The sequence below is a fragment of the Leopardus geoffroyi genome, chromosome A2, assembly GCF_018350155.1.
Source record: "Leopardus geoffroyi isolate Oge1 chromosome A2, O.geoffroyi_Oge1_pat1.0, whole genome shotgun sequence".
Taxonomy (NCBI): Eukaryota; Metazoa; Chordata; class Mammalia; order Carnivora; family Felidae; genus Leopardus; species Leopardus geoffroyi.
This window is the reverse complement of record NC_059331.1, coordinates 73,128,527-73,143,448: the sequence shown is the minus strand read 5'-3', so window position 1 is coordinate 73,143,448 and position 14,922 is coordinate 73,128,527. Positions and strand designations below refer to the sequence as shown.

The following is a 14,922-nucleotide window of genomic DNA, read 5'->3' as shown; positions in this document are numbered from 1 at the left end:
CCCACGAAACCGAGAGATCATGACCTGAGCTGAAGCCAAAAGTTGGACGCTTAACCGACTGAGGCACCCAGCTGCCCCTAGAAAGCTCCTTGTTAATGGATATCTTAGCACATGACTTGGGGAACATGTACATGGAGTCTCCAGGGTACGTTTCTGAAAGTGGACTACATTCCCACAGTCAGTGTGCAAGAAAGAGAACACAAGTCCACTCACCCCTGCTCATAAATCATGGATGTTACCAGCTTTTCAAAACAATAGAGTGGGTTTGAGACGAGGCAGTTCAGTCGCTCTGTGTTTGAGGCTAAAAGTCAAATCCCTTAGTTTCAGGGTTGGTGTGTGTGTGTGTGTGTGTGTGTGTGTGTGTGTGTGTGTTTGTAAAAACTTGTGATCCATAATTTCTGTGCAACTATAGTTGTTTTTTCTTTTTGGCATTTGGTAGTTTCTCCTGCTCTTTAGATAGAGAGCGGCTCTTGGAATTCAGCAGGCCAAGGTTATCACGGGGGCTCTGTTGAGTCTGTACCCCGGTGACACAAGCCATGACTGCGGGACCTTCCCTCAGAAGGAGCAGGTGTCCAGGGTGCAGAGGTCATTGGAGAGAGCAGTGCCTCTGAGCTGGCCAAAACAGTCGTGATGGCGGCAGCCAGCTGTCCCCACTAGCCTGGCTATTTAGTCTGGGAGGATGTGAAGGGTAGGCTCAGACACAGAGGCGGCCCTCCGCATTCTTCCAGGCCAACTCATTTATCAGGACTAGGGTTGATTAAGTGTAAAGGGAAGGGTGTCAGGGGCCAGGTGACACGGTGCGTGCCGCCTTTCACCTCCGAGGAGTGAGGGTCAAGTGTCAGCCCTGGACACTCTCCAAGTGCCTTCTCGGGAGGACTCAGGGGCCTTCTTGTTTGGGAACAGAGATCTTTTGTTAACACACACGCACACACACATACACCGCGAGCCGGGCATACAAATGCTTAGGTGGTTTATGAAAGGAGATACAGATGGAGGTGATGTGTAACACGCCTACGGACAGGCAGTAGTGCACACAAGCTGTGTCCCATTCATGCTCTCAGGGGCATGGATTCCCGTGGAGTCCGTGGACTGAGGGAGGCCACAGACACTCCAATCAGAGAACAACAGGACAGAGGATTCAGCCCACAGATGCAGTTGCAAGTCTGGTTTTTAAAATTTTCCAAAGGTGCATTTGCTCATATAATAGAAAGGGCAGTCTTAGAGTGACTTGCTTCATTTTGTTTCCCTCTATGAACAGAGTGTGAGAAATGTACATGCAAGAGACGTGATAATAAAGAGACTTTCTTTTTATTCTTTTTTTCAAAAATGGTTTGTAAATTCCAAATGTATCATTTTTCTGAGGAAAAAAAGATTATGTGTGTTAGTACATGGGTTCTGCCCTGGATTAAGGAAGTCAGGGCATCATTAAGAAGGTGTTTGTTTAAGAACCCAATATCCCTTTATATCTACACTGGTTGTTTAAACTAAACCCATTATCACTTTTTATAAAAGTAGATTGAGTTTCACGACTGTAGGAAAGGGGGACCCCTGCTCTCAACAACTGTCCTGTTACTGACTTGAGGGTGTTTCTATTTCCATTGTGGACTTATACAACGCTAATAAAGGAACTAAAAATTGGCAAGCATCTCCTAAAAAATAACATATATTATACTTAAATTTTTTTTTAATGTTTACTTATTCTTGAGAAAGAGAGACAGAGTGTGAGAAGAGGAGGGGCAGAGAGAGAAGGAGACACAGAATCCAAAGCAGGCTCCAGGCTCCAAGCTGTCAGCACAGAGCCCCATACGGGGCTTGAACTCATGAACTGTGAGATCACAACCTAAGCCAAAGTCAGGTGCTCAATCGACTGAGCCACCTATACTATGCTCTATATTATGCATTTTTAATGTACATTTTATGCATTTAATATACATTTTAACATACACGTGTTGTTTTTCCTTTATTGAGTAGTCATTTACTATGTATAGTCAATGCACAGATCCTAAAAAGTCCAGTTAGATGAATATATATATATATACATATACATATATATATATATATATATATATATATATATGTATATATATGTGTGTGTGTATGTTGTTTTTATTTTTTTTATTTTTTATTTTTTTATATGTTGTTTTTAAACATAGGACCATACTTTATAAACTTTCCTGCAACTTGTTTTTTTTTCTTTTTATAGACTTTATTTTTTTAGAACAGTTTTAGGTTCCCTACAGAGTGAGGAGGAACGGACAGAGATTTCTCAAAGACCCCCGCTCCCACACATGCACAACCCCCCCCCCCCGCCATTATCAACATCACTCCCAGCGTGGTACATTTGTTACAAATGACGAATCTGCACTGATACATCATTATCACCCAAAATCCGTAGCAAATTTTTTCAGAGTGTCCACAGATTGCATGTCATTTATTTAGGCTGCATTGCCACATCACACATCAGTGGCAGAGGGGTGAGCTTCTGGAATTTTTTCCCCCAAAGATTAAGTAGAAGCTAGAAACAAGATCTGGAATTGACAGCTCAAAGGAGCAGGCCATTGAAAGTATTGCTTACTGTCTCAGATGGTAATGCCTTCGTTTGTTTCATTTTGTTTTATTTTTCCCTAAGCCAAATGTACCAAGTACTTTGCTCTGGATTTCTAGGAAGGCCCATTTGTGTGTGTGTGTGTGTGTGTGTGTGTGTGTGTGTTTTCACTAAAAACTTAAGTAAGGAAATGTTTCTAAACACTCTGCTAACAGGAGCTTCTCACCATTCAAGTTGGTTCTGATGTGCCAGGTAGGAGAAACAATCATCTAGAAGCAAAGAAGGAGACAGTGTCCAGATCTCACAAGGTCCCCTGCAGCCACACACCCCCCCCCCCCGCACCGCGTTCTGCTCAGCCCCCATCACATTGTCTTCACTGCTCTCCTTGGCCCACTATTGCCTGTATGTTCTCTGCCCTGTTGCTAGTGTAATCTTTTCAAAACACAAATCCATCAAGTAATTCCTCTGCTTGCTAATAGGATGAAATCCAATTATTCCGTTGCTTATGAGTTACAAATTTCCTGATGAACAGGCTCTTCATGTTGGTACACCTCTGAACGTCCCTTAGGCTGCTGCTTTTGAATCACACCATTGCTGAGCGACCCCAGGCCAGCCTCCTTCTCCGTCCATTTCCATCTCCTCTGGAGAGCTAACTCCTCTTCTTCCTCCTCACTAAAGCCTCCCTCAGCCACTTGGGCAAGGCTAGTTGGCCTCCGTCCAACCTGGGCATCACTGTATTCTTCCCTCTGACCAGAACAGACTACATATTGTGTGCATGTGTGTGCATATCCTGTCTCTTCACTAGAGTGCAAGTTTCCAATGGTAGGCAGTACTCTTTTCTTGTTTTTATAACCCCACTATCTAGCTATCTGCACATGCAGGAGTTCAACAAACCTGTTAGATGAAAGAATAAATAGTAGTATTGCAGAAGTAAGGAAACAGGAAACTGTGGATTAAGTTTTGTTTGTTTGTTTGTTTTAAGCCAGCTGTAGGGGCACCTGGGTGGCTCAGTCAGTTAAACATCCAACTCTTGATTTCAGCGGTTCATGAGTTAGAGCCCCACTTCGGGTTCCGTGCTGACAGTGTGGAGCCTACTTGGAATTCTCTCTCTCCCACTCTCTCTTCCCCTCCACTGCTCACATTCTCTCTCTCTCTCTCTCTCTCTCTCTCTCTCTCTCTCTCTCTCTCAAAATAAATAAATAAACTTAAAAAGTAAATAAACAAACAAATAAGTACATACATCCAAAAAGCCCAGCTGTAGGTTTGGTGATTGTGTCAACAACTGTACATTAAATTCTTCTTACGTGAGATATACCTGGGGCATTAGTTTAACATACGTGTTCCCAGAGCCATTCCTGGAGATGGTGATTCAGGATGTCGGTAGGAGGACTCTGGCTCATGGACGTTTATCATCTATCCAAGGCGGTTCCCACGACTGTGATTCACACACGGGAAGCTCAGAGTGAGAACACCAGGCTGCACCATTAGTGAGGGTGCTGTTTCTCATTCTCCCAAGGAATCTATCACAAACACATGAAGCATATACCTATTAAGTCCTGACCCATCCTGGTGCTCAAAATGGCCTAATCCTTTTGAACAGCTAAGTCCACCAAAGGTCAGTTTTCTTTCACAGAGATGCTTCCCATGTGGGTGAATTGAGAACAGAGTTTGTTTAATCAAATCATATTCTCTTTTCATATCATGAATAGCTCATGTTCTCCTCTCATGTTGTATAAAATCGCTGCATGAATTAAATTCCATGGTTGGCAATATCGTTTCTGTTGAATATCCTTTCTGGAACTCCCCATTCCCAGCACAGCCTCAAAAGAACAGCCCCAAACTAGAATGCAGTGCTCGTCCTTCCTTCCTTCCTTCCTTCCTTCCTTCCTTCCTTCCCTCTTTCCTTCACAGAGAGAGAAAGAGAGCAGCATGTGAGAGCATGAGGGGGCGGAGGTAGGGGCAAAGGGAGAGAGAATCTTAAGCAAGCTCCACACGCAGAACTGAGTCCAACGCGGGGCTCAGTCTCACAATCATGAGATCATGACCTGAGCTCAAGTCAAGAGTCAAACACTTAACTGAGCCACCCAGGCATCCCTTAACAGCTACTTTTGAGCAGCAAAAGAAATCACTCTTAAACTCCACATCTACCTTCCACCATAGTGAAGTGGACTCCTTCATCCTAGCGAGGCTATGGACATTGCTCTGGAGGGCGAACTACAGTGTTTGGTCAGATCGGGGCTGCAGCACCAAGAACAGCCCTGAGACAGTGGAGTCCTGTCCCTGGGAGTCTGATGGGTGGGCCTGTAGTCACCTGTCCCCCATACGTATCTATTAAAATAGCCACCCTGTGTGCAGACTTCCAGTTGCGTGATTTCCACTTAATTATTGCTCAACGACATAGAGGCTTTATCCTTATGGGACTATTAGGGGTCATAGTTCCAGTCCCACCTCTTGTTCATTCATCTATTTAGTTTGATGTATTTAAATGGAATTGTTTCAGGAATTAAAAAAATTAAAAGCAGCTGATCATTTTGCAGAGGAAAAGAAAAGAGTCTTTACTGAACCTACACATAGAAGCCAGTTCTTACAGGAGCCATGAGTGCTGTTCAGACATGATCAGACTGCCCTGGGCTCGCAGAAGTCATGCTGACCAAATGCAAATGCATAACAGACCAGAAGAGAGGGACAGCTGCATCAAAGAGTTTGAAGTGAGGCTGATGGCTTGGCTCTTGTATGAAGTGGGCATTTGGTGTGATTTGAGGGCCAAGGAGGAATTTGAATATTCCATTATTACATGAGCATTACAGTATCATGTAAAGACTGTTGGAAGAGGTAACCCACTCCCATACTTGGTTATATTAGTGTATTAGCTTTGTGAGCTGTCATTTAATCAATAAAGAAAATTCCAAAGAAAGCAGGGATGGCCGTAACATAGATGAATTCTATTAGAGGATTAGATGGGGAACCTCAGGATCTTGGATTATGGTTTGGGTGGAGAGGTGAAGGATAAGGTTGTTCTGGGTAGCCAGAATACAGCCCTCACACTTTGGGTGTCAGACAGAGGTCACGAAAATTGTGGAGGAAGTCTCAATGGCAAAAACCAGGATGGCTTGGTCCACTCAAAACTTATAGCTTTAGTATGATCTGGTTGTTCCATACCTTTAGGAAGAGGTAGTGAAAAGTTCTGAGCAATTAGTATTTCGAAACCTTAGCTGCTCTATGAAATAAACCTTTCACAATAGGAAGTGTTTAAATGGGGAGTAGACAACCCAGTTGGAAATGTTTAAGGAGACTGGTAATGAACAAAATGGCTTCCCAAGATTTTCCACAACTACTTTGCCCTGAAACCTCAAGGTGTTCATTTTTTGGTGCAAGCGAAGACATTATATTTACTCCTAAAATTTCACACTATTCAATTTTGTCACTCTCTGTAATTTATTCAGATGACTCTTAAAAATCTAATTTTGTCGTTGGTTCTATTTTCTGACCCTCCCCATTTGATTTCTTCTGAAAATTCTGTAAGCCTGTTTCCTTTAACCAAGTAGTTGATAACATTGTTGACTAAACAGATATATTATATATAACCAAGAAACTTATACAAATGTGTAATATACAACTGAGAAATTGATAGTATAGTCACTAAGCAGATAATGTTGAATATAGAGCTATTGGTCACTCCAGGAGATACTTCCCTTAAAGTTGCTCCCATTCACCCATCTATTTACTGTGTCACTTCACAGAACAGGTACACCTTTCCTATATATAAAATTGAAGACACCTTGCTCCTCTTCTTCTCATACTTTTCCCATTGTAATTATGCGTCAAGCCAACCATCTATTCTTCAAGTTTTCTTCTTGCCCTACCCATCTATGTCCTCATAGGGATGATAACCCATTATTTGAGCTTCATCTTAATAAAAATCTCAGAATTGCCCATGTTGTTTCAGTGATTTTTGGAAGCCTAAGTTTATTTTCTATGTGGGTCCTCCTAACATAACTGTCAGGAATTACAGAAAACTCTATTTTTTATCCTGAGTCCAACTGAGAACAAAATTTCCTAATATCTGCATCCACAGAAGTGCTAACTCACAGTCAACGCCATTGGTTTCTTGGGGTAATAAGAGCAACAATCATGTGCAAAAAATTTTCTTACTTACACAGGTCTACTATACATCAATTGTTTTCTACATATTTAGGGAGCAGACAATCAGAAAAGTTATGTTGTTCTTTACAGGGCACCGTGAGATATTTAATTCCATAATACAAAGCAAAATTATTTGTCAATAAAACACATAAGATATTATGCATATGAAATATCAGGTCATGTAGACAAGTACCCACAGAAAAAGGTATTTTATCAAGTGTGACCCACTATCTACAAACGTTTCTGTGAAAATTCATTTGCTACTGATTTCATGGAGCTAGCACTAATTTGTAGTATATTGGAGTATTTGTAGTATATTGTAGTATTTGTAGTATTTGTAGTATTTGTAGCACTATTTGTAGTATTTGTAGTATTTGTAGCACTATTTGTAGTATATTGGAGTATATATGTTATACATTTTTCTGTAAAAATATTTAAAGGAATTCCCTGGAAAGAAAACTAAATTGTTTTCACATACCCTCCCTATTTTATGTTTGGGTCATTCTGAACAACATTATTGAATTTAGATATTATAACCTATTAGAAAATCAATATCTTTCCCAGTATCCGAATCAGAAAATCAGTGAACCAAGTTGTTAAATAATTTGTTCCAATCTGATACCGGAGCTGAGATTCTCACTGCCCTGTGGCACGCCTCACGTTTCTTCTTCACTGGGATCATTTGTAATCAGATAGTCGGAATTTTATGCTTCCAAGAGCTCCTAACCAGGATGGACAGCAACCTGCTGAAGTGGTTAGGAAGCACAGACCCTCAGTCGGACTGCTTGCGTTTAAATTCCAATCCTGCCGCTTAGCACCTGGATGATCTTGTGCAAATTGCTTAATCTGAGTCTCCGCATGAGAACAGAATCATAAAACAGTAGCAACTACAGTACGGGGTTGTTGTAACTACTAAGTGGGGTAATCTTGGTAAAGGTTATAGAAAAATGCCTGGCAGAAAATATGCCTCTGATGCCAGCTCTGACAATTGAGTCACCGCTACTTTCTGCCACATACTATGGAACCCTTATTTCTCTCTTTTACTTTTTAATCTTCTTTATAACTTAAAATACGTGTCTCAGTATAGCCAATCTCATCCTCACTGGTAGTCAAAATTTGCAAGATACATGGATGCACTTTCTCACTTCTGATCCCCTCCTCCGTAGCATCATCTCTGAGTTCCAGGGAGCAATTAGCAGGTGCAAACAAAAACTCAGAAACCCAAGCCATGCCAGATGCTGGGCTTTTGTAAGACCAATGTGTCCAAGTGTCCTGAGGGAGAGATTCTACATCCCTACTCAGTCCTTCCTCTATGCCAATTCTTTGTCTCCATATAAAAACTACACCTTCCACTGCCTTCTTCTGTGCCTGTTGCCTATTAGTCTCACCATGATACATACTTGTCTTTATTTGAATCTGGTAAACATTTCCAACATGGAATTGTAATATGGACTTCCATCCACCCTGCTCCAGACCTATAAGCAATGCTGCAAACAAATTTCAAAGTGAGTTCACACCAACCCACACTTTTTAAAATCTTAATTCTTGATCTCTTATTTCTAATTCTGCCTACTGTCAAGGCACCCTTTAAGATAAGACATTTTCTTCCTTACCTGCATAAATATTTCCCATTAGGCAGGACCACCTTCAGCCCCCTTTTGAAATTAGTGTGAAACATTTCTCTACCCTAAGTGGAACCAGTAACCCCAGGGAAGAACGAATTCTCATCCTTAAAAGTATGTGATCTTGGGGCACCTGGGTGGCTCAGTGGGTTAAGCACCAGACTTCAGCTCAAGTCATGATCTCACTGTTTGTGGGTTCAAGCCCTACATCTGGCTCTGTGCTGACAGCTCAGAGCCTGGAGCCTGTTCAAATTCTGTGTCTCCTTTTCTCTCTGCCCATCCCCTGCTCATGCTCTGTCACTCTCAAAAATAAATAAAACATTAAAAACATTTAAAAATATATGACCTTTAGATATGTAAGATGGAACAAATTTATAAGTGCATTCTATGTATTTGCAAAGAGATAAATTAATTTTCTCACTCATTCATTCATTCATTCATTTATCAATCAATACTACTCTGCCACAAGTAAGCAAGGACATTGTTTTGGGGAAAATTAACAGGCAGGAATATGGAGTTCAAAAGCAGTTCCTGGTAAAATATGCTGTTTGAGGGCATGAATAGAAGCCATAGGTTGAAGAGAAGACATCACATCTTCAGCTTCCTGCTATGCTTCCCATTTCTCTTGCACTTTGGATGGGGTTCAGTTGCCCATAAAACAGAAAAGCTAAAAACATGAATCACATTTTTTTCTGTCTTATCTTTTAAAAAGCACAGGTAGGGGCGCCTGGGTGGCGCAGTCGGTTAAGCGTCCGACTTCAGCCAGGTCACGATCTCGCGGTCCGTGAGTTCGAGTCCCGCGTCGGGCTCTGTGCTGGCAGCTCAGAGCCTGGAGCCTGCTTCCGATTCTGTGTCTCCCTCTCTCTGACCCTCCCCCGTTCATGCTCTATCTCTCTCTGTCCCAAAAATAAATAAACGTTGAAAAAAAAATTTAAAAAAAAATAATAAAAAGCGCAGGTATCATGAAAATTATAGAATATAAAATATAAAATTTAGAATATAAAATATAAAATATATATAATATATTTATATATTTTATATATAATATAATATATAAAATATAAAGTCATAGATTCTAAAAATTGGAAAGATCTTGAAGGTGATGTAGTTAATGCACAGAAATGGAATGTTCTTCAGCATCATGCAAATTTGTCTATTCTTTTTTGGGGATTATTTGTAATGGGAGATTGAAATTTTGTGTACATCTGTCTGTTTATCTCATCTTTAAAACCTACTTTATCCTGTTAAATCTAGTTTATTTTTTTTTTCTTTTCCCATGTAAAGATAGTTCAAGGAGAGGAGGGTCACTGCAGCTGGGGACAGTGCTTCCTGTTGAACCATATCAACCTTCCTCTTTTTAAAAAAAAAATTTAGAGTTTATTTATTTTGAGAGTGAGAGTGTGAACAGGGGAGGGACAGAAAGAACAAGAGAGAAAATTCCAAGCAGGCTCCGCACTGTCAGCGTGGAGCCCGATGCAGGGCTTGATTCCACAAACCATGAGATCATGACCTGAGCTGAAACCAAGAGTCTGATGCTTAACCAACTGAGCCACCCAGGTGCCCCTCAATTTTCCTTTTCTTTCTTTTTTTTTAAATTTTTTAAATGTTTGTTTATTTTTGAGAGAGAAAGAGATAGAGCATGAGCAGCGGAAGGTCAGAGAGAGAGGCAGACACAGAATCGGAAGCAGGCTCCAGGCTCTGAGCTGCCAGCACAGAGCCGGATGCAGGGCTCTACCTCACGAACCACAAGATCTTGACCTGAGCCGAAGTCGGATGCTTCACGGACTGAGCCACCCAAGAGCCTCTCAACCTTTCCCTTTTAAGAGCATCAAGGGAGGCCTTTCCTCTTCAAACACACGGTGGTTTTTGACAATTGGTCAGATGCAGTGGCAGCTACACTTGGGGAGTTCCATGGTATGCCGGAAGCCACCAAACACCATGCCTGAAGGTTTGCAAATGAAATGGCAACCAAGACACGGGTGCCCATTGGTGGAGGACAGAAATGCCAAAGAAGAGCCAGTCATCAGCCAACGGGCAAAACACATTCTCAGTCTTCAGTGAAATCAAAACCAGTCGTGCCTCGCTGAGAAAAATAGCAATTATTTGGTTCCTTACAAGAGCAGGCAGAAGAGCCTTCGGGCCACGTTCTGATGTTCTTGTCTGAAGGGGGTACCCTGTGGAAATCATAAATCAACACATTTCATGGTTAAAAATATCTGATTTCATGCCTACTTACATTTATACAAATGTCATATTGAAGCTATGAGGTGTGTGCTGGGGCTGGGACACCGAGAGGCTCCCCTTACCATTCTCCTGTGAGTGTCGGTTTCCACGTGATCTCTCAAGCGGCTTGAATCACAGCTATGGAAAAATGCTGTTTCAAAATTTTCTAGCTGTTTCCAACTTTATGTGAAAAAACAGATTTGATTATTTTAAAACCGATTCCTAAACTATTCACTTTGTGACACTGACATGGGACCAGAAGGGCTGCTCCTTAGTCTCCACCTAAGAAGACATTCATTCTGTATACAGCCTGAGCTTTCCCAGAACTGAAGGTACAATGGAAATGATCTGGTTAAAGTGGTTTAATCTCCTTCAGCAACATTTCTTTAGCCTGAGGACTCTTGAGATCCTTCTCTTGTGAGTCAAAAGGCTCTGTGAGAGGGGTGCCTGGGTGGCTTAATCAATTGAGCATCTGACTCTTGATTTTGACTCAGGTAATGATCTCATGGTTTGTAGGCTAGAGCCCTGCATCAGGCTCTGCACTGACAGTGCACAGCCTGCTTAGTATTCTCTTTCCCTCTCTCTCTGCCCCTCCAGTGACTGCTCTCTCTCTCTCTGTCTCTGTGACTGCTCTCTCTCTTTCAAAAATAAGTAAACTTTTTTTTTTAAGGCTCCATGAGATTTCTTACACACCATGATGAATGTCTACAATATTCTGGTCTATTTCTTCTACCCCTTGGTATCCACTATTTTCTTCATGAACCAACAGACAAATCATCTCCTAGTGAAACACACTGCCCCTTTCCCTCTGAATTTTGAGGTCATGGGGCACTCTCATGATGATATAATTCCATTTCTCCTGCATTATTGTTAGACACTATTTTGTTTTGCTACAAATATCACAGCTATGAATAGGGGACTAACCTTACTTACTATCACATATTCTAGTACCAACACAACAACGGAGAACGTTTCACCCCCATCCCATCTCTATTTCTGATGGAGACTTGCTCTTTTCACAGGGCAGGACTGTAAGTCAATCAAACATCTGATTGTCCCTCCTCTCCAGTGGTCAGTCAGTCAGTCATCAGAACCTCCCCTGAATCCCTTTTAGGAATTCTGCTGAAGTGATCCAGAGATGGCTGTGAACCTGTGACATCTTACAATAGTTTTCTTAGAAAAGTTCTTAGAATAGTACCTTCCCTGCAAGGCAAGATTGTGGGTCAAGACAGCAGAGTAGTTCCAGGCATGGCCAAGTACACCTGAATAGACTTAAACACAGACGGTCACAGCTGAGAGAACTCTAACTGTCTTCTTAGGCATGGATGATGACTTCTGAATTAAAATATATATATATATATATATATATATATATATATATATATATATATATGGATATATTCCATTACATCTTAATTAGCTAGGGTATGTCTTACCAATGTGCCACAGGTCTTGCTATTCCCCATTGTTTATACCTTTTCTTTACCTGGCATAGCTCACTCATTGGCATTCCTCTGGTCCTTGAAGCCATTCCATTTCCTGCTCTGAGACCCTGTGAGTTAGCGCCTTAGCAAATGCCAGCTAAGGAGAGAGCACAGTGTTTGGCACACATACAGTATTTAATGTATGTTAATGGATTGAATTCACCAAGGAATATTCTTGTAGGATACACACACACACACACACACACACACACACACAGATAATTAGAAAATAAAATGTCTTCATGTTCTATGATTAGTGAGAGCCGGAAGAAAAATGTAATCAAAATCTCATGTTATTTCTGATGCTACCTAGAGATCCAGCAGGAAAAAAAAAAAAAGCCAAACAACTCTAGTGTGGAAAGGATTCAGAGTTAAAAAACAAAAACAGATTTTCTAATAGCACAGAGCCAAGAACCTTTTCATAGATCATGCACACAAGAGCAGTACATGGGGATGAGGTCCTGGGCAAACTGTGCTAATGGGTCCAGCTGGGAACCCTCCAGGCTGGTGGGGCACGGGTGCTGGCTGAATGGCAGCACCATCAGACCTGGGAGCCGTAGAGTTCTACGCAGTGTGAGAAGCCCCTTCACTGGGTTGAATGACACTTCCCTGAACCTAGCCCTTCAGTGGTGGTGATAGCAGTGACAGCCCCAGCCAGGATCACTGTCCACAATTCTGAGGGTTTTACCTGTTTGTTGTGACCTTCTAATTTAGCACGTGGTGCTGGGAGGGTGGTGCTACCCAAGAAAAAGAAGATCATGGGACCAGAAGTGTCTTATGAAGAGCCCTAAAATGATAGGAAAAGTTTCCGGAAGAGGAATGTGGTACTGTAAGTTTAATCCTTTGGTGAACTTATTGATCAGATACTTTGATAGTACTTAACATGTGTCAGGTGCTGTTCTAAGCTCTTAAAAATATTAACCTTAATCATTACAACAAACCTGTGAGGTAGGTGTTATTATTATTCCCATTTTCCAGCTGAGGAAATTGAAGAACAGAGAGGTAAGGTAACTCGCCCAAGGTCACACAGCTCTAACTGGTAGATCCAGGAAAGGAATCAATGCCATCTGGGTGCTTACCCAACGCCTGTGGCTTTTTCCCAGTGAAGTGCCAGGTCTGGTGGACAGGAGGCGGGGTTGGTTATAATCGGGAGGGGCCGTCCTTTTAGAATGGGACTTGATGATCTTTCCCCCTGATGCTCCATTGTTTGGAGAACAATGAGAGAAGAAAGTGAGAGAAGAATGTCTTCTCCCCACCCTCCTCTGACTGACTCTACCCCGTCTCCTCATTGTCTCCTCCTCCCTCCTTGGCTGGGGGTTCAGCTATTTGATGCCAAGGTGTAAATACTTATATCAGAAATATTTCAGGAGTTCTCCAGGAAGAAAACTGGAGCAAGAATTCTGACAATTGGATGCTAGCATTTCCTCTGCCTCTAACCAGCTGTGTGACCTTTGGAAAATCAGAACCTCTCTGGACTCGCGACTGCTCATCTGTAAAGAGAAGAGAATAATGCTAAACTTCCAGAGTTCAGATACTCCATGATTCTATGATATAAACAAACCAAATATTTTAGCAAATGTTCCTAAAATGTTGATAAAACAACTTAAATTGACTGTGTTAATTTCAATTCCATGCATTTCAAAAACAAGATCTTCCCTCGTTTTTGTTTTCACTCTTGTTTTTTTGTTTATATAAATGTTCTTACTTGTTATCACAGGAGGTAAGGAAAGCTTCCTACTGCCTGACCAGGTTTCACTCTATTTTATTATTTTATATTATGTTATATTATTTTATTGCAGTCTGAATGTCATAATACAAATCAGAATAGTCCAAAATAGTGCAGAGCCTGTCAAGATTTTCTTGAGGAAATTCACAGGAACTTCCTGTATTTTCACAACCACTTAGCATACGCCAGATGGAGAAAATAATACATTGCTTCCCAAGGAAGTGGGGCATTTAGTAAAGCGGGTTTTCACACATAAAAATACTATCTTTTATCTCTGAGCAACCCGTGGATCTATGAAGGGGAAAATGGCCCGGCATCTGCACTGCTTTTGTGGTGGGAGGAAGTGGCTTTATAAATGGGAGAAGGACTTATTCCAGCTCTGTTACGTGTCAGTGCATTTGTAGGTGTGGTGGGGACTTGGAGAAGAGACAAATTAGGTTTCTAGGAAAGGCGGAGTGAGCACTGCGGGGTAAGCTGTGTGCTGATGGCGAATTGAGCCTGGCCAGGCCAGATGAGTAGCTTGGAGGCTACCTTCAAGGCCTGTGTCTGAAGCCACTGGCACCTTATAAAACCCGGGAACCAGACTGCTTGGCTCAGAGAATCCCTGTGGGGTCTGGCCACCACCTTCTGCTCTGGTTTCTGATCTTCTAGATAGAGAGTGAGCACCTATCTCGCTGCCTGGGGCCGGGATTCCGCCTCCCTGCCCGGCGCTCTGCACAGGGACCTCCTGAAGGCTGTCAGGCCTTCACACGGGACCCGGACGCTGCCCTACCCAGAGATTCTCTCCTGGGCTCAACACCCGGGGGCTTCCAGTCATCCCTGACTCCCTCTCACACCTCATATCCAAGCCTCAGAACATCCTCCACCTCAAGACACGTGAGGAGTCTGACGCTTCTCCCCATCTCTGCGCTCGCTGCCTATTCCAGGGATCGGCTTAGGTAACCAGCCTCCCCCCAGACGCTCTGATTATTACTGCTCGTGGTTCAGTGGGGTGGCCTGGAACTCAGCTAGATGGTTTTCCTCCGGGTCTGTCATGTGGCTGCAGCAGGTGGCAGCACTGGGACCATCCCCTATGGCTTCCAGCACATGCCGAGTGGGCTCCTTAGCAGGCTCAGCCTCTCGGGGGTCCCTGTGCTCAGCCGGGTCTGTCGCATAATCTTAGGGCCTCCCCCTCTTCAT

General features: G+C 42.4%; 1 long non-coding RNA gene across 1 annotated transcript in view; it reads left to right on the top strand.

The window, feature by feature from the left end:
- LOC123607633 overlaps nt 1-12,838 on the top strand; it is a 62,225-nt gene extending 49,387 nt beyond the window's left edge. The window contains exon 3 of the long non-coding RNA XR_006716823.1: nt 12,732-12,838. This is a non-coding gene — a long non-coding RNA (uncharacterized LOC123607633). The remainder of the gene's footprint in view (nt 1-12,731) is intronic.
- The last annotated feature ends 2,084 nt before the right edge of the window (nt 12,839-14,922 follow it).